The following is a 21167-nucleotide window of genomic DNA, read 5'->3' on the forward strand; positions in this document are numbered from 1 at the left end:
GCCTGGGACCCACTTTAGATTTGAGCTGTAGAGGAGTAAGGTCTGTGGTTTCAAGACAGTGGAGTCAGGATGTGGGGGAACATCATTCATGTAAATGCCATATATGCACTCAAGAGAATTTCTACAGCTGAACAATACATACAAGGTGTTTTATATATGGTTTGGTGTAGGTGAAATATGTCCTAAAGTTCAAGAAGAAGCACTGACAGCATTGGCTACACAGTTTCAGATTCCCATGGTGGCTGGTGAAATACATTCTTGGCTTCTTTTCGGGTATCAATGCCAGACTCCTGGGGGGCTGCTGAGCCTCCAGTGCTGCTCTTACACTTTTAATTACCACTGCCACCACAGAAAAACTATTTGGCATATTACTGCATAAGTGACTAAGGACTCCAAGAATGTTCACACATTTATTCTTCACATCTAGCAACTTTCTTTATTGTGTGAAAACTAAGGTATTTCTCCTATTTTTAGCTCTTTGCAATTGTGTCCTGGGTATCTATTCTGGCCTGGGCTTTTTTCCCTCAGTGACCCCCCTCTGTCTTCTGAGTCATTGCCCTGCAACAATACCAAGATTTCAAATGAGCAAATGAACACAGTTCACACCATCATATTCTGGTTTCTCCATCTTTGGTTTGCACTGCCTTCTCATTCCTCATATCCTACACATAAGGCAGATTTCTCAGCATCTTCGACTTACTTCCTTTACGGATGGTATTTCTCAGGTTGTCAGTTCCACATCATCTCCAAATCTGCACATGTTGTTCTACATTTCCTTCTCTAAGATAACCGCTACCTCCTATATATAGCAGAAACAGAACAGGCTCAACATATTGCCACTTGTCACTCTTACCCACTGTCTCTCTCTACCCCTCTGTCCCATTTGCCATCTCTGGTTTCTGTTAGCAAACCAACTGAGCATTTCATCACCAGTGTTCCTTTGTTAACCTCACAGATTACTCTCTCTGTGGGCACTGGAACCTATCCAGAAGTCCTTGTGATGGATGACCACACATTCAGCCTGTTTCATTCCCATTTTCTTCACTTGGGCGAGATGAGCCAACACGGCCAAGTTTGAACTTCTTTTTTTCTGCCTGTGCTGAGTCTCTAACTAAACTGTGCCTGTCCAAGTGTTCGATATTTTCCCCTCACCAGCTTTGCTAAGTCTTAGAACAAAAGCCAGAAAAAGGTTCTGTAGTCACCATTTATTTCGATTTTTGATTTTTTTTTTTTAGAAGCAAAAGTAGATATCTGTTCTCTAAGTGCAATAGGCTCAATCTTCAGCTGGCATCAGATCAATAGAGCTACACAGTATTCAGCCCAGAAGTTTTCTGTGTCTTCGGCTTCTAGTACACCTATCACTGCATAATCTGAGATCTGTGAGCAGTTCATGTCACTTTAACAGGTACCACTTGTTACTGAGCATACACATGCTCACTGCTGAGCTGAAATCCAACATGCACCAGCTTGGGCTCTGTGAAGGTGGTTTAAGTTAACACATTTTTTATCTTACAGTCAGGAAGGGCTAAGAGCATGCACCCACACACTGATAAAGCCTCAGCATATGAATGGCAATTTATTAAGTGGCAGGACCCAATCACTTTCAGTTAGTGCCTATATTTTTATAAGCAAACTGTTCTGTCTCTTCTATTTCCATCAGGAAGTTTAAGGTCTGTACCAAAGTGCCCTCTTGGAGCTTTGTTCAGCTGTGTTTCTAATCCTTCAGTCTTCATAGGCTTTTACTGCTGCAGACTTCTTGAAGCACACATAGCAGACAGCATAAATCTTCTCTTCTGCTTTGGTTTAAATATACCCCTCTCATACTGCATTCTTAGTGAAACCTTTTACCTTTGGGTACTGGAAGATACAAAATGAGCACCTCTCTCTCAAGTGTCAATGTCTGTGCTTGACTCTGTTGCAGAGGTGACAGGAACAGGACAGGTTTGTTTCCTTTTCTGTCTGAAAATGCCAGAGATCCCACGGGTGATTGTCTATAATGGAATTACAGAACACATCCACATTTACTTTGATTACGTGTTTTTGCTTATTGTAGGTGAGCACCTGCTTTCTCCCAGTAGGAGAGAACAGGATAGCAGAGGAACCCTTCTTCTCTGCACCTGCTTCCCCAGCAAGTTTGGAGGAAACTGCTTGGGAAACAGCTTGAATGAACACATTTTGGATGCCCAGAGAACATACTGGAAATAGGATCTTCTTCATGATGGAGACCCAGGTCAGACCATACTCCACGGCAGAGTCAGGCAGGGGGACACTTTTTTTTGGCTTCTCCAAGTCTGACCTTGCTGGAAACAAACTTGGTTTCATGCCTCTCATTGTGAGACCTGTCCATGCAGAGCAGAGCCTGAGCACCTCCTCCAGATACAGCAGAGGGACAAATGGTTGAACAAGCACCAGCTCTGCTCAGATCTGCATTTTCAGCAAGATTAAGATGTGGACCATTTACTGTATACACTGCTACAGGATTTTCACCTTCCTTGTTCTGGGAGGAATGTTAACTCACCTGATAATACCCTTGTCAATGTTCTGATAGTAATTTTACCAGAAACCTTTTGTCCTTTTTCTAGTCACTAGCTAGAACAGAAAAATCTCTATTAGATTTCAGAGGTCTGATGGGATTTACTGGGAAATACAATCATGTCAGGAGACCATGCTATCTGATTTTCCCTAAAGAATTTTTGGGATCTTCCCCTACACATAGTACACATATGATCTCAGTTATCCACATTTAAAGCAACTTCTGAAGGCTCTGTATTAACTCACAGTCCTCTAGCTGTTTTCCTAATTGTTTCAATCAGTGTCCATATTTGTGGAGCCTGAAATATTTTTACCCCTTTTGTTTCCACTTCTGAATATAATTTAGAAGTTATTTCCAAATGTTTGTTTTATAAACTGCTATTATACACTCATCCTAAAACATATCCTGTTTTATGCACTGTTATTTATAACCTCTTTGGAAGCTGAAACTTCAATATATTTGCTGACCAAAATGCATTTCTTTCTGATGGTAAAATGCATATTGTTTTATGATGCTAGGATTACTGACATCTGTTCAGCTTTAAGCAATTCAGCAAGATCAAAGGAAGAATCAGATTCTTATTTGCACAACAAGTATAGCCAGGACTATACCAGTTAATGCTGACAACATTAGCAGGGGATATGTTAAATGTCATGTCTTAAAACAATCTAGCTTTCGGAGATTAGAATGTTATCAAAAGTGTAGGCCGTATCATCTGCCCACTGATAGCACTGATATCTGAATCACATCTTCCCAGCTTTTTTTAGGATCAGCTACCTCTCTGGAGAAAACAGTATGTGAAAAAACAGAAACAGTGCCAGCAACTTCTGCTCTTGTTGCATTTGGCCCTCCACTCTGCAATACAATCCCCTTAGCTGGATGTCTGCTAAGTGGACAAATAGGGACCAGAAAAAAACTCCCAAGTAGACTTTCAGACTGAGGCAGGGTCTCTGTATGACTCTGTATTTCACTTGTAAGATTATTTTGCAAGGATGTCTGTGGTTAATATGCCCTATGGTAGCAAAAAGAGTTTATTTCTGATTTGGGAGAAACCCTTTGAACTGCCAATTGATAATGCAAAGGAAATGTTATAGTCAGTTAGTTAACTTCCTCCAACCTTCATTTCCTCGCAGGGGGGAACACATCTGTGTTTGATCAGCCAAAAATTACACACCCTGAACTCAGATTCTGCTTTGATCTCCATTTGATCATACACTTCCCAGGAAAAAGGAACTTGCTTGCGTTTAGGGTTTGACTGCAGAACAAGGAAGCAGACACAATGAACAGGAGGCAGGCAACACATTGTATTGATTCTAATTAGTAAGCAGTCCAGATTAATATAAATATGTATGCATAAATGTGTATAAATATGTGTGTGTGCGTGTGTTTAAATGGAAATAAACATAACTTGAAAGACCATGGATATGAAGAAAGGGATATTTTCCATTATTTTTGAAATCCAGTGTTCTACTCTTCTTTGGTTCACAGTCAGTGGTATATTTAGAGAATATTGTTGATGTGGGTTCTTTCCTTAGTTCTATACCTCATCTTTCCCACATGAGGGTACAACTGAGCAAGATGTAAATTCACTTGTGGATGATCAGACTTGATAATGTCAGGTAAAGCCATCCCCTCCCTACTCCATCCCAGATGAAGCCACTGTTAAATGTGGCTTCTCAGCCTGGAGTTGTCAGTGAGCTCAGTAGTGGCTAGCTGCATTTTTTGCTGTTATAGTTCTTAATTTGTGGAACACTAGAAAGAAAAAACAATTTAGGAATACAACAGTGTTTTCCTGGTTGGATGGGGAGGTAAGCTTCAGAGAACATTTGCCATGTCTAGAACCCAAACCAAAACACAACATATTCACAGGCAGAGAACCTCAGCAAAACTCTTGTCCTTTCCCATCTGCAGCTTGCACAGCTGTGGACAACAGGGCAAGCTCAGCACTGTGGAGCAAGAACAGCAACAAAATAGATGTTTAAGTTACTTATGCTGCAAGTCAGTATATTAGTTAAAAACCTTGTTTTTCAAAGTCAACCTTGATTTTTCAGGTGAATACACAGATGAGTCCATAACATCTCATACTAGGACTCTAGGAAAACTCTGGATGAACTTGCTTTCCAGGCCTTCCAATATTTATTTCTCTTAGCAGAAGAGAAAGGTGAGCAGAAGAGAAAGGTGTACTACTTCATGTGCTGAAGTTCAAAGCAGTCAAGGGAGTCAACTTCACCTCCCTACCTCAAGGCAACCTAACTTTACTTTCTTATATATCTGGCTAATATCTTACACCAGAAATGAGATTGTGCTTGCTGATGTTTGGTAGTGGCCAAATGCACAGGACAGCAGAGGAACTGAGCAGTCAGTAGTATTGCCCTTTTGTACCTCAAAGTACTTTCAGAAGCATTGCTTAATGTACCTTTCGAACTTGGACACAGCTGCAGAATAAGTCAGGAAGAAATTATGGGGCAATTCTAGCAGTGTTTAAACCAATTATAGCCAGACCATCTTATGATACAGGCACATAGGCATAAGACAGTCACACTCTGGCAGCCTGTCCTTTGGGGACCTTTAATACTTCCTGACAATAATCTTTTGGCAATGAGAAACTGAAACAAAAAATAAAAACTAAATAAAAAACATATGATTCAACTCATTCTTCCTGGATTCCCTTAAAGCTACTATAACATTCATCATAAATTATCATGCAAAATCCTGAGATTTAGAAGCAGCAGTGGTAGCCACATTCCACCACAACTCCTGCACCATCAAGTGGTTAGAATCACACACCACAGGTGTGTGGAGGTGCTAGGAAGGGAAGGAGACAACTACGCCTTTGTCCTCTTTCTGCCAATGTTGAACAGAAAAGCAAATGTGGCACTGTCTCAGAATTCATAAAAGAATTAAGAAAGTTCTTACTAATTACAATGATATACGTTTAGCTTCTAGCCCTGGAAAAAGACAAAAACAATGGAAAATGTCTTCTTAAGAAATAGTCACTTTGTTTGACAAAAACAATGGAAAATGTCTTCTTAAGAAATAGTCACTTTGTTTGCAGAGAATAATGCAACGATGAGCAATAAGAGGCAGGATTTATAAAGCATAGATCTTGCCTGACAAAGATAACACTTTTTTATGGAATTACCAAATCAATGGTGAGTGGAACAGAATAGATGTATTATTTTTGGATCTAAGCCATTTTTTTAAACAATTGGTTTGATCATCCTCTGCCTCAAATCCAGGCAGCTACTGACATAAAACTGGAGAGCATGAGAATGGAAGATTGGCTTCAATGTTCCCCAAAAACATCCTTAAAAACCTTGACTGCACTTGCTTGTGCAAAAGAATATCTCATTTGTTCTGAAGTCTGGAATGAAGGACCAAAACAAGGCTAACAGACAAAGAGGACACCAGTTTATAGGGAGGACAGGTAAATATTTAAGGATTGATCTTTAGTCTTGCCTGATTTTATATTTCCAGTAATCACAGAATTACAGAATAATCTGAGTTGGAATGAGCTAGAAAGGGGTGTAAACAACATTTTAATAAAATTCAGGGTGTTATCCTAGATTGAGAAGAGGAAAGAAAACAGACAGGCCAGCAACATGGGGCAGAGGGATTAATTAGTAATACAGGCCAAAAGTAACAGAACATGAATCGCCTTGGGAAAATACTGTAAAGGACAAACACTAGAGAAAGGAAAATTAGCTTGGAAGATGATTACTATTAGAGGAAGGTTCTTTGATGACAGAAATATCATAAGGACTAAGAGGATAAAACCCAGCTAGTTACTTTAAAACGTTAAAGAAATATGGTGGCAGAAAGGGTCAGCGTAGCTTGTGTGTGTGTATGCAAAGATGCAGCAGCTAAGAGAAGCAAGAATCATTCTCTTCAAGAGTGAGATGAAATGTGTGGGGTATGCTGCTTCCTTTCTAGTGAGATTTTCACAGGCTACAGGGCTGTTTAAAGAACCATAGCACACATAAGAGCACTGAGAGGAGCTGGTGCCCAAGGATTGATTAAATTAGAAATGCATAGATGGAGTAGTGACCAAGTATGTGATATTAACATTGAAAAGGTGCAATTAGCAAGCAAGAAAAGAATAGAAATAGAGGCAGCAACAGGAACAAAAAGTCAGCAAGAACAGGTTTGTGAGAGAGACCCAGAGGACTTTTACCTCTGGACAGATTTCACGATAGCTATAACAGACATAACAGTTGCACAGCCTGGGCTTAGCTAGAGAGCCATGCCAGACTCGATGTGCTGAGTCTTCTTATTTCCCTTACTCTTTTGGTTGTATCTTGGGCTCAATGCTAGTGTCCTGTCTCTTGCTCTGATTGCCCTGGCCTTGTTCCCAATCAGGTCTCTCTTGGCACTGAGCCAAATGTGCATATTCTTTGTTTGAGCTACTGCCCTATAACATGGAGGCCAGACCTCACTCCCATCAGGATGTATTTCCACAGGACCTAGTACCCTCCTAGCAACATAGTACTTAGAATGTTTTCTGCATTGGTATTATTTTGAGATCTCAGGAGGTTTGTTTGGATATTTCTCATGTAGTCCTAATTGAGATTCTCTCCGAGCCCATTCCTGGCATGAAAGAAGATGCAGGATTTGCAGGTAATATTGTGTTCCTAGTGAAATAACGAATGGGAGTCTGGTGAAAAGAAAAGGGGGAAACCTCAGAATGGTATTAAAATCTGTCAGAAAACATGCTGAGGTAAAAGAGAAATTGTCCATAAAGAGGAAGCATATGGAGTGTTTGGCACGAGTCAGTAAACATAAAGGCTGATACACTAGAGAAGGTGACCAAAGCGTCTAGATGGAGCCAAGGTTAAAGCAGATATAGAGAATTTCCTGAAGGGCTAGGTCTATCATGGGTCTATCATGTGCAGAAAGGAGAAAATGCTTTCTGTCCATCTTAAAGTACCCAAACATTGTATTATCTTACTCCCTCTGTCTCAAGACCTTTATGGTCACAGTACACATCAAAGGCCAAAGATTTCTGCTGCAAAAAAACCCCAAGAAGCTTCTCTCAAACATTTTTTCACTGGAAATAACTCCCTAAATCCACAATCCTCCTTTTCTAGAATGAATTTTAATAGGTATCTTTTTCATTTTGTTCCTCCTGACTGCTTCAGTTTTATTGTGGCTTTGCCTTTGTTTTCATTTTCATGCTCTTTCCCTTCTACTGCATTATGAATTCTCATTTTACTTGCTGAAAGTTAGAGATACTGTACATATATTTAGAATACATGGGGGTGTATGTGGATACAGGTATTAATAGATACATAAGCATCACATAGCTCTCATTACTGTTCCAATATTATCAATTTTATTCACCATATGTCATGCTATACAGTTCTCACCTCCGCTAACTTCATATGGCTATTTGCACATGGTCCATTAAAAACACATACAAATATCTGGTATTTCAGTATTCAGGATACCTTTTGATTGTGTTTCTTGGCTCAAATGTGATACAAAGGACCTAGTAATAAAAGAGTATCAAACTAATGTGACTGAAGTTTGCCCAGAAGAAGGAATTTTATGATAACTAAAGCAGAATCAGCATAAAGCTGTTTTATCACATTCAAACAATGGGCAAAGACATCAGCATAGGCAATCAGAAAACGGGTTACATCCTGCTCATCAGAGAGAATTCATGTTCTTTTTCATTCCACAGCATTTGTCCTCGTTTTTACATCATAAGGCTAAGGAAAAAAATAGTCCACTGCCATGCAGGACTTTCTAAGTCATAGAATTTGAATATTTTGTTTTGAATGAATGGCTGATGTACCTAAAACTAGCACATCTTTTTGTATTTTAAAACTTCATTTTACATGAAGATACTGGACAGAACACAGTATACTGCCATAATAGGTAAGAACTGATATTTTAAGAATTCAGCTCTGCAGGTAAGAAGAAGTTAAAAAGCAGGAATAAATTCCCTTTTGATATAACTCCAAATCTCACAGCCAGATACTGTGTTTCATTTTGATCTCTATGCACTGCACTTTCAGCTCCATTTTTCTAAGTCATTATAATCATTCAGCCATTAATATTTCTCATCCCTTTCTGAACCTCACACCAGACAGAATCAGCCCCTGGGGACCATCTCCAGGGAAGGAGATATTGTGGCAGCACAGAGCAAAGAGGTTTCCCCGTAGCACCATGCACGGCTGTAAAAGGAGGGAGGAACCAGCAGTTTTTAACCCACATCCTCCAGCAGCTGCATGCACGTACCTTGCTCCGCAGGATACAAGCACAGCCATGCACCACCCTGTCAGGATCCAGACTGCATAGCTCAGATTGTCATGGAGACTGTTTCAAAGTCTTGCCGTGCTTCAGCAGCAGCAGCAGAGGACAATAGCACTTGGTCTTAAATGGCTGAAAAGAAAGCAGTGTAAAAGAGAAGGCTGAAAGGGATACAAGTACAGCAAGACACTCTTCCAGCTGCTGCAGAGGGCTGGAGGTGCAGGGTACAGCAGCCTTCCAGAGGTGTATAATTGTGCCTTCAAGATAAGCACAGGAAGAGCATTCTCAAGGATAGCACATTTCTCCTCCTTCTTCCTCCCCCTCAAGCTAAGTTGCTGGCATGTTTTAGATTAAATCTGTTAATTAGGAAACTATTTAACTTACGAGGTCTTCTGCTTTTTTATTCCTGTGGGCACTGTAAGCATACTGAGTTTTGGAGTAAGTGATATACAGTGTCTCGGAAAGAGAGACAGGCAGAGACACAGGCATTAATAGACTTGATAGTTTACAAGACCTGAGGCAAAGAAGTGATTTTCAGAAGAGTGAGGAGACAGTTTTGTGTCAAATGGCAAATATGCTAAGAATTGCAATCTATGACCATCCATAAGCTGTTTTAAAGTCAGGTCAGTTCCCAGAGGAAACAGGAATAAAAGGTAGAACTGTGCAACATAAAATGCAAGCAAATAAATAAAAGTATAAAAGTAAAATGCAAAATTCAAATGCAAAACCAAAACTAACTGGGCTTAATCACATCTCAGAAAAAAAAACCAAAAAAACATCAGACCAAACTGTCACTATAAGTGTACTTAATGAAATAGAAACATAAAACTCTGAAAAACTGATTGGTGACCTACCTGTCAAGATCTGTGTTCATATTACCAAAAAAAAAAAAAAAAATCATAGAATTTCTCCAAGGACTGAGCAAAAGCATTATGGATGATTCCAAAGTTTTGATCTGAATCAGTGCTTTGAAAATTTGAAGGACACCATGACTCGCAAAAGGGGAATAAAAGGTTACACTGAAATCAGAGAAATAGTTGAGCTAAAGATGCTTCCACAAGCTTCTTCCACTGCATTTAGAGCAAACTCGATGTAAGAAGCAGATCTGCTGCAGAACAAACCAATACACTGGAAAATCATGCTCAGAGTAAAAATTACATCTTTTCCTTTGGAAAATGAAAAAGGTGAGTTTGATCAGTACATATGAAATCTCATAATAAAATAATAATCTCATAATAAGCAAAGCAGGCTTTAAATCTCCTGGGAATATCTTAGGCAAAATTCTCCACCATGAAAACTTTACTGCTTGTTCTTACAAGGGTACAATTCTTTGGGGTGAGAAAATTCCTGTAACAGATCCTTTCTTGAGGCAGACATGGAGGAACAAGAGCATGAGATAAAACAATTGCTAATGTCTGCCAAGAGAAAAAACCTGCAGAAATTATGAGAGTGAAAACAGAGTGACATTTCTAAGAAAAATGTTAAGATTAAGGCACCTTGCACAAAACCAATAGCTTCCTGGTGCTGTCTGTGACTTGGAAAAGCAGTTGACTGTGGGCAAAACAAAAGGAAAAAAAGTTGGAGAAAATTAATTTAGGTGCTACTTAGGGGTCTGGGAGCCACGTGGGTTTGGAAGCTGTGTGGGCCTCTCAGTTTGGGGTGCTGGAACAGCCTGCAAAGAAATCACTTTGCTCCCAGTGGCCATTAGAACCAACAGGACACCACCCACACCAGCACGAGCATTTGTGATGTGCCTGTGCTTATGTGGAATGCTTAATTCAGCTGAGAGAGAGAATTCCACCTAATGAACACACAGCTCATGATGAAGGTCCACTGCCTTAAGCCAGGAAGACTCTGGCTGATATCTGCAGACTTCTGCTGGTTGCAGGACTACTGTGTTTTATTTGTACACAGGGGAAGAGTGTGAAAAAGTAGGTAAGAAGCAGTTCTGGGGTGCTGAATTTTGCACTCTGCATTTTCCTTTCTCTGTGTGAGGTCAAGCAGCTGAAAGCAGGTTGTTGTGTATGAAAATTCAAAAACTCACTTATTTGCCACTCTGCTGTGCAGGTCTCCATCCCTGGGAGCAATGCCTGAGAGAAAACACTGCAGATCACAGTGTGGTGGGGCAGAAAACAGCACTATGTGAGAGGGTCAGATTTTCCATGTGAGACACTTCATTTAATTCTGAGATAGATTTCACTTTGTGGGCCTCTTTCTAAGACATCATTTTATACAAGTAACAGAACCCAGATTCTCCTAGTTTCTCTTGTATGTTTGAGGTGCCCTGTAAAATAAACATCAGTTACACAGCAAATTGCCTTTACTGTACAGTGCACAACTTTTATTTTTTAATCCAGTCAATTACCTGGCTTCATATAGAGAAAATTAGCAATAGCATCATTTCCTCTGTCTCTCATGGACAGAATTATACTGTTGTTTACATGTCAGACACCTGTGGGGTGCCCAGGAATGTTGTGAAGCTTTCAAGGCCTGTCTGTTCCCAAGCTTTTTGACCCAAGCACAGAGCTGCAGGCATAACACACCTTCCACATGGTTACAGCCTTCATTAACATGCAATAAATAATGTATCAAGAAAAAAAATATTAATTTTATTCTCTGTTCATAAAGCATAACTGCTCAGACAGAAGCTGATCATGTTAATAAACATTTTGGCATCTCTTCTGTGGGGAAAGGGTAGGAGAATTGGGATTGTTCAGCCTGGAAAAGAGAAGGCTTTGGGGTGACTTGATTTGGCCTTCAAGTGCCTGAAGAGAGCCTACAAGACGGAGAGAGACTATTTCCAAGGGCATGTAGTGACAGGACAAGGAGGGCAGGTTTAGATTAGATATTAGGAAGAAGTTCTTTACTGTGGGAGTGGTGAGGCACTGGAACAGTCCAGAGAAGCTGTGGATGCCCCATCCCTGGAAGTGTTCAAGGCTGGGTTGGATGGGGCACTGAGCAACATCAGCTAGCGGAAGGTGTTGCTGTCCACGGCAGCAGGTTGGAACTAGGTGATCTTTAAGGTTCTTTCCAGTGCAAGCTGTGCATATGATTCTATGAAATAAAAACTCTGAAGGACAGCACAAAACGGCTACTAGACATCAAACAAATCCATGTGAAGCAGATGTCATCAGCAAGATACCGAAAAAGACAATATAAGCTGATCAAAATGAGATTTGCAGATGAGCACTGTGATAATGTGATCAAATGCACAAAACACTGAGGATTTTATGGATTTTGCCCTGAATTTTTCTGAGAATATCAGTCAGCAAGAAAATCAGTTTTCTTATGCATTAAAACCTGTACTTTGCAGCCACCACAAAGCTCAAACCCCACTTAACTCAGATTTCCTAAGATGAGGATAATATATGTCACTCAGTCACATTTCTAAGAAGAAGAATCTTAGCTTTATTCCCAAAATTAGAAGTTTTGAGCAAGTCCTCTCCAGGAGTTTACACATACTGGATGTGCCTCTGCAGCCCAGGCCAGGTCTGTGCAGGGGCTGCCTGCTCCTGGAGCTCTGGTGTGCTTACAGTGGCAAACACACATTCCAGGAGAGGGAGATGACTGAATCAAGTGACAGGGATGCAGAAGAAGGTGCATTAATCTTCAGTCTAGAGAGATTCACAGACCATTGTTCCCAAAAAATGGAAGAGCTTTTAGAAGCTTTTCAGCACTGAAGGCAATTATAATTAGATTCCTACCTCCAGCATGGTTTGGAAAGGGACTGGTTCTCTGCTGTACTGTCTTGGGGTAATACCACAAGTGCAAATAAACTCAAAGAATTCTGGTTTTCCTTTTTAGCATGCACCACACACACTGGCTGCTCAGCTCTCATTGTAGAAGGTCTACTGACTGACTCAGGAAGGACAGGAATGAGTGTTATGTCTCCATGAAATATCCATGGCAGGTAAGTATCACTGTCCATGTGCAGCAGATGTGTGATGTGAAGGCTGGCATGGTCCCATTGTAGTGAGCAAGGCTAGAGAAGGAAAGCAGAAATCCTCTCAAGCTGGGCCAAGCTGGGGACTGGTGCCTGGTGCTGGGGACTGATGCTCCCTCCCACAGCAGCCAGGCTGTCCCTAGCCCTTTCCCTTACCTGGCCACTGCTGTGGGGGTTGCACATTTCCACCTTGGCTCTGGCAGACTGCTGGCTGCTTGGTCTGGATAAGCAGGTCTGGCAGAAGCAGACCTTCTCTATCAACTTCCTGAAAGCAAAACTGAAAAACTGCTTTGCAAATTAACTTTTTAAAGTTACCCCACAGTAGCCAGGGTTTTTTTGTTCTTTTGTGGGTTTGTTGTTGGTTGTGTTTTTTTTTTTAGTTCTTGGTGCCCTGTAACCTTGACAATATTTTTAAAACCCAGAGCTTTTGCAATTTCACTGTACACACCAACCCTTAGCTTCTTCACCCAAATACATAGATTTATTATGAAACACAGCAGCTGTTAAAACGTTATGCACAATTAGCAATAGTGGAAGCTTGTTTTCCACCATATTTCAAATCAATTGAGATACAAGACAGGGCAGATTTCTAGGTTGTTAATAGCCTAGCTGCAGCACAAGGAGGAAAAAACGTTATGATTGCTTCAAGTAGACATTTTTTTTTAAATTTGGTTTTGAAGTTCTGATTATCAGTGAAAATAAGATGTACACCCTATGGTCTCTCTGTAACCTAATGCCATTAAATAAACCAGTGGAGCATGTTTTCATTATAAACTACTTTCAACTCTGGTCAGCTCTAGCTTGAAAATCACATGGAAAGTGAACTGAATGACAGAAAGAAAACAAAAGGATTAGAGTTGAGGAGAGGTTTCAGGACTTCTAAATTTCTCTTGAGGGGAGATTAATTGTATCAGGACCTTCTGGGTAGTGCTTCTGCTACAAGTGACACATGGAAAGAGGCAGCCCTCAGGCCACTTAGGATTTATTGTATAGGTCAAACCAAACTGTAAACACCAGGAGACTAATAGGGAGCCAGCTTAGGTCTGTGCAGCACTGCTGTCTTGGTTTTGATTAGAATAATTCCTCAGTATGTGGGCTGCTGTTTTGAAACAAATTTTTCCTTAAGGTGGAAACCTGAAGAAAAAGTTTTGACGACAGGGAAAAGGCATGTGTCCCAAAGCAAAAGATGTGGTCACAAGGTGTGAGCAGGGCACAGATACAGAGGCTGCAGCCTCCCTGGACACTCATTCTATATAATCAGGAAGGGGACTGTGTCATGTCCCAGAGCTGGAGCACTGCTGACAAGCAGCAGGATCCTTCTCCCCACCACAGTGCTGGCAGACATCCCCATCACACCTCCCAGGGGACACAGCAAGCTGAGCCATGGCCTGGGTAGGGAGGTCTAATGTACACACCTTGATGGGGGGCAAAGAGTTTACAGCAAGGAAACAAATTCTCTTGGTATAGTAGACATCCACACAAAGTATGAAGCATTTTTTGGTAATAAATATTTTCATGATGTTTCAATTGGTGCTGAAACCAGAAGGAGCTGGCATTGCGTGAGGGTGCTTAGATATGGAAGATGACTAACAGAGGTTTCTGGAGTTTCTGCTAGCCAGGCAAAATCCCTGGAGTCTCCATCATCACCAGCCCTTGAAGGCAGCCACTGAGGCACCACACTGCCACAACTAACTTCCCCTTAGGAGCATCTCTCACATTTTCACATTTGCATTTAATCCCACTGCAAAAGAGGATTGATAGAGACGTGAAACACCTGTACAGATCCCCAGCCCAAATGCATCACCACTTCACTGAGCAGCTGGGCTGGCCAGTGCACAGGGAAGGGGACAAATCCAGATGCAAAGCTCTGATAAAACACTTAAACCTTATATTTGAAAACATGCAAATTAAAAATTCAATCTTATTTCTAAGTTTTTTCCTCCCATTGCCTCTCTGGAAAAGCTCTCAGACCACTGACAACTGTCACTCAATTTACTTCAGTAATTGTATTAATGTTCATTTCCAGTATTTGCAGCTTTTTGTGGCCATTGTTTGCTGCTGGCTTCACAGATGATTTTTTTTTTTTTCTCCCATTCATCTTTTTTCCCTAGTTCTACTTCATAGTCAGTCTGTCAGGATTTGTCTTTTCCAGATTCTGCCTTGACTCCCATCTTGTTCATTATTATTTCACACCATCACAAACCCTGCATTTGTATCTTGCAGGCAATGAGGTTGTTATGGATAACTGACTTTGCTCCACAAAGGCAGAACTTCATTTAACTGCTCTTTTCTCTTCCTGTTCTGCCATGCAGGTGACGTGGTTTTTAAGACTGTCCTTCTAGACTTTATGACTGTGAATAAGAAAACTCCTGTTTGAGTTTAGGATTACCATGGTGATGGCTTTTTTACCTACCTATTTGGATTCAGGTTACCCTGGCAAATTTTAGCACATGGTTGTCAATCTGTGCTGATGTTAATTGCTGTTTTGTTTGGATATGTTTGGAAGTACAGCATCCACAGGGAAATAGGGAAAATAATGTCCTTTTGTAGCAGTAAAAAGGCAGACTGGGATCTAGTTTTCAACAGATATATTGCAGGATGATCGAGCCATGGAAGCAGATGTTCTGAGCCGAGTTGCTGGCTGTGACACAAATTGCATGGACGAGATTTTTCTCTATTTATATCTTAAATATTCTACTTCAGATAGAGATGGTGCTGGCAGGATTATGATCTAGACTGTTAATGTTATCACACTTCATATCACCTGATTTTTCTTTACTGTGCTTTTCTTATATTCTGACAGCAGCAGGCCAAATATTTTAACATTCTCCTATTCAGTCAGTTGGGTTCATTTTACAAGAAGATTGGTTAATACACTCTACAACTTCACACCAAAGATAGTAGAAGCTCTAGCCACGTGATGCCCAGTCTGATGCCAGAAATAAGTTGTCATCTCTTTTATGCAGCACATCTGTGGGTGTGTGGAAATGCCCAGCAGATCCTTTGCTGTCTTATCCCTTATCTCATCTGTACCTGTCCCGTTCCCTTCGGCCACACTCAGCTCTGGGAAGTTCCCGGTGTGACACGACCTCCCAGAAGCTCTGTTCTCATGCTGGTGCACGTGTGACATTTCTTGGTCACAAAGCTAGTGTGAAGGACACAAGCCCCTCTACCACAGCAGGTCCAGGAGTGCCAGGGTGCCTCGCTGTCTGTGTGGGATCTCACTGCATCAGGTAGAATGCCAAGCACCACCTCTTTTGCTTCTCATTGTTAATGTTTTCTGGGTCAGGACATTAAAGCCTGAGGTCTGGGCTCAAATCTGTCTGGATGTGAAAGCAATGGTCCAAGGAATGAGAGTATCACACTGTCCATCAGATTTAATGTCCCCATGCAGATGACTTACATTTTCATCTCCTCACATTGTCTGAAACTGGGCTCAGGTGTCCTCTGGCTTGTGTGCCTTCTCCTCTATTCACTGCTGATAAAGCCAGCAAGTTTCCTCTCCTTACGCTGTGCCACATGTAGTCACAGTTTACAGGCCTGCACGTACTCCGGAACACAAAGACACTGGGGAATATTTTGAATTAGACAAGAATATGTCTTTCCCTGGATGTTATCATCACCCTGAAGATATTTATCTTTGCCAATTGCCTTTGTGTATTTTGCCCTTTGACTTAGGATGGTGGAAAAAAAAATCCTCTGGGGTGAAATGAAAATAAATTGGAATAGTTCACAGATTTTTTTCTGTAACAGAATCTTAACAAGATCTTGCTTTACAAAATTTCTAAAGAGTCATTCCATTATTTGATAATTGCAATTATAGTATGGGGATTGATTAGTTGTAGAAAAATAATTATACACCCAATTAAAGCAAATTGAAATAGACTCAAAATGTTGGCACCCATTCCTGCTGTCTCCAACAGCAGGAATTAATTTGACCAGGACGGTTATATCACAAAAATGTTTGACTTCAGATTAAAAAAAACCATGTAATTCGTTTTTTGGAATTGCAACAATGAATTTTTGAAAGACTTAATTGTGGGGCAGTGCTGACTGGGCAAAAGGCAGCACATGAGATATTGATTTGCAAAAATCAATAGTTAAAACAGAAATTGATAAATCCTCTGAAAGATCATTTGGCCCCTTTGTATAGCTCAAAGATGTGCTGATTAAATCTAGCAAGGAAGGTTGGACCTCAGGATGAAGCAGACTTCTCTTCAGAACCCTAGAATAGGAAATCTTCATTGAAGGCATTGCCCCCCTAACACAGCAGTGGTTTTATGCAGGTGTGGCTCAGGCCTGGCACAAGAACTGTTCAGTGCATTATAATTTGAAGAGGAAAGGTTTGGTGTGACCAAAGCATGCAGGAATTAAACAGAAAGATGCCAAAGAAATGTCAGTCAGACCACACAGGCCCCAATTCCAGCTGCAAACGTATCCAGACTGCAGGAGTCCAGTGTCTTAAATAGTAGCTCCTCTGACTGTGTCAAGAATCTTCTATCAGTGAAGTGCCAGATCAAAGGACAGGAGAAACACAGAGGTAAAAATCCTTAACCTTCTTCCTTCTGGTCCTTCAGCCATTATAAAATATGATTCAATCTCATTGATATTCCCTACTACAGATCGCACGGGTGCTGGGGGACAGAGCACCCCGGGGACAGCTTACCCATCCTGTTGATGCCCCAAAGCCGTGCAGTGCCAGGTGTCTCTGAGCTAAGTGACAATTACACATTTCAGAGCTGGTATCTTCCAAAAGAAATCAGCATAAACCCCACCACTGCAGTGCTATCCAAAACAAGTTACACTCTGACTGCACAGCAGAAACAGCTTCAAATAAAGCAGTGAAGTAATGTGCAGAGGTTGCCTGATGCAAACACCAGCAGTGGGCTTCACAAGGAGAACATAAAAAAAATTCTCTCCTGCACAGAATCATGTGGCAGCAGCAGCAGCAGCTTTTCCCCCTTCCACCTTGCCATTTGCAACCAAACACCACTATTTGCTCACACTCTCCTCTTAATAAAGAAATGAAGAATAAGATCCCAGCTGCTACTTTCCTTTCACACCTCCAACCCTCCGTCCAAATAAGTGTGCACACACTTGAATCAAGGCTCCCCTTCTGTTAAACACCTTGGCAGAACTTGAAACACTGTCTTAGGAATATCCCTCTGTCTTACATTCTTCTCCTTCCATTATCAGATGCAGAATCATGTAACAGTTCTGCTGCATGTTTCAGTCCAGTAGATTTTAAAGGACTTTGAGAGTAATGGATGATTTGGCCCCAGTGACCTAGCTAAACTACAGATGCATAAAGAACAGCAGTGACCAAAGCACCAACAAAACGAGTGTATAATCACTATTTTCTACACTAAAACCAAGTATTATATCAGCTCTGGTTTATCAGCAATTAAAATAAATGATTAGAGAAATTAAAGAAGTATTCAAAGCTTCAATGTGTTGGCAGACTTTGATCAAATTATTTTATTAGTTCATCACAAGCACAGCAAAAACACCTGCAAATTAGAGCTACTCTGGATTGCTAGGTGTCAGGAGAAAAAAATTTGCAGAGATACATTAACTTATTAAAGTATGCTATTAAATGTCAAGGAGAATATCATAAAAATGTTTAATTTATTGAATAACTGTATTTGCTGAAGGGCATCAACATGATAACATTAGAGTTTTTACACAAAATTCATCCTGCAATATAGTAGCTTTACCTCAAAAGCCTATTATAGCTCTATTCCCTAGGGCAGAGGCTGGAGAACTGCCATTTAATTGCCAGTGTTATGAATTAAAGGAGTGCTTGAGTCAGATGTCATCCAGAGCTTACAGACTGAGCAGAGTGGGTAGGAGATGCTGACAAGAAGCTTCCCAGTGGCTCTCCCAGCACTCTGAACATAATTAATTCTGCTGATCTTTTATGTGCATCTGCATTGGCATTGTATTTAAATTAAATACAGCTGTGTGCACTGAGCTGGGCAAAGCCTGGATAGCTAGGAAACTGAAAGCATGAAAGAGAAAAGAGTGATTCTGGTTTTTTGGCTATTGTTTAGCACATTACAGAGGGAAATAGAAGTCTAACAGCTTACAGAGTGCTACAATTCACCCAGGTGTTTAGAATTATGTTACAACCCAAAGCAGAGAATCATTTCTAGGAAATACGTGAAGACAGAATTGCCCAGCACATGGAAGTTGAAATCCTAATTGCCAGAATTAAAATAGATCAGATTCCCTGCTAATGACAGAAATCATCCTGGAATGCCAGCTCTGTGTCTTGTATCTACAGACAGGGAATAGTGACAAGCTGAAGGCATTGGTTAGATCCCATCAAATACACAGGAACCAGTTAATTCGCATTCAGCTGCCTGCTCCCATGATTTAAGCTGTTTGCATACAGTTTTCACCAACATTTTCAATCAAAAAATACAGGAAAAGAAGAGCACATAGTCACTGAAGCCACAATTTTGTATTTTCAGGTTATACTCAGAGAGGCAGTGTTAATAAACACAGCACATCCCCTGCAGATGTCACCTCACGTTTCCCTTTTTGCTTACAATCCTGTCATAACACGAGCTTTTCCCCTTCTTTTTCCTAAAAGAAACAGTATTTTAATCTAACAAAGTACTCAAATGGCAAGGTTAGGGATGGAAACCAAGGTTTGTCAGTGGTGAGTGTTGATCCTTGAATGAGGCATGATTACAAGGCCATTTGCTTCATTATGAAATCAGATGGTGTAACAGCACCTAAGTCTGAAACCAAGGACATCTACTGTTCATTCAGTTTCATTTGTTTCCACACTCTTCCATGTGTGTTGGGTGCTGGTGCCCAGGTCACCAGAGGAGCTCTGTTCCAGCAAGGCTGAAGGTTCTTTCAGAACCAGTTATTTTATGCTGAGAGTGAGTCACCAGTGAGAGCAATTTGCCATTTCTTTCTCAATGTGATAATTACCATTGCATTTCTGAGAGTCAAATACAAGATTTAAGAGCTTCCTTCCATTCAAGTTCACCTAGGCCACTTGCAGAAAACAGCCATAAATCAACATTTTTTTAAAAATCTGAATCATTCTGATGAGCAGTGACAAATTATATGGAAACATTTGAAATTAAGTATGGCTGGGGGAAAGCTGCTTCCACCTTTTAATAGGTTTGTGGGAAGTGGATACAAAATAAAAACTGAACATACACAGATTAACATGGACACAAACATAAAAATTATAATTTTATTTAATATAAATAAATATATATACACATATACACACACACACATATATATAGATATATAATAAACTATAATTTTCATTAATCTGCTTTTAAAAAACCCAACAAACAAAGCCTCAATAAGTAACCAAACTCACATAAGTCCTAAGGGCTATTTCCACCAAAGGTCTTTGTGACACCACGTTCTTGTTTGCCACATCTGCAGTCAGGAGTGGCAAACACAGCCCTGAGCTCTCAAGCACCAGCAGAGGTGGAGGAGACTTCAAGGAACTACCACGAGCCAGCACCTGACATTCTGGATGGATAAATCCAACAAAGGGAAATATTGCAGAGCACAAGTTATGATATTTCTCTTCAGAGATGAGGTCTTTGCACCTTGATTGATGTATGGGAGGTCAGCTATCACAACCTACAGACCCAAACTAAACTGTGTCAATGACATTCCCTATGGGAAAACAGCTCAACAACTGGGGCACTGGAGACCAGGGATGATGTCCTCTTTGGTCCGAAATATTCAAACCCTCAGATCCCATCAGAGACAGCTCCAGACATTGTTCTGGGATAGCCCACTTGCTGTTCAATGGCGTAAAAGTCCACCACAGTGCCCGGGAGCTGTTCCACGTGTGGTACATCTCTGGTCACATGGCAAAAAATGCAGGTTTGCAAAAATAAAAATCAAGGACTTTCTACACAGCCAAGATTAAAAGCTAAGGCAAACAATGCTGATGCTTGCACTTCCTGATGGCCAGGGTAAGCTATCACTTGGCCAACTCTTCCTTTCACCAATCCTAGGACAAAAAAAGACTGAAACATCTCCCAGTGTTTTCATAATCTTGTAAAGCTTGCCAGGGAAGGATTTGATTTTCTGTGGCAGAACATCCAAAGTGACCTTCAGTTCACTAATGGCAGGTCATTCTTGGCTCTGATTGCTTCTTCAAAGTGTGCAATGGTATAACCAGTACAAAAATGTACTGAGAAATATAAGCTATTGCCAAATGTAGCGATCTAAACAACTCAATAATTAAAACCAAGATGCAAGCAAATACAACAGTAGACAAAGGGTAAAGGCTACAGTTTCAGTCAATAATTCAGAAACAGCAGTTATATTTCTTTCAGAAATAACCCAGAGAAACTAGGAAAAGATGAAGGAACTCTGTCCTCCTTCATAGAAGTCTGGAAAATCTTACAGTATTCCAACATATGCAAGGATACTGAAAGG

General features: G+C 40.7%; 1 protein-coding gene across 1 annotated transcript in view; it reads right to left on the reverse strand.

Moving 5' to 3' along the window:
- The window catches only part of C3H11orf87 (chromosome 3 C11orf87 homolog), a 28031-nt gene extending 18992 nt beyond the window's left edge, over positions 1-9039 (reverse strand). The window contains exon 1 of the mRNA XM_023919995.2: positions 8777-9039. The gene's annotated coding sequence lies outside the window, so the exon portion shown is untranslated. The remainder of the gene's footprint in view (positions 1-8776) is intronic.
- Positions 9040-21167: the final 12128 nt, after the last annotated feature.

The sequence above is a fragment of the Cyanistes caeruleus genome, chromosome 3, assembly GCF_971803275.1.
Source record: "Cyanistes caeruleus chromosome 3, bCyaCae1.hap1.1, whole genome shotgun sequence".
In the NCBI taxonomy this organism is placed as follows: domain Eukaryota; kingdom Metazoa; phylum Chordata; class Aves; order Passeriformes; family Paridae; genus Cyanistes; species Cyanistes caeruleus.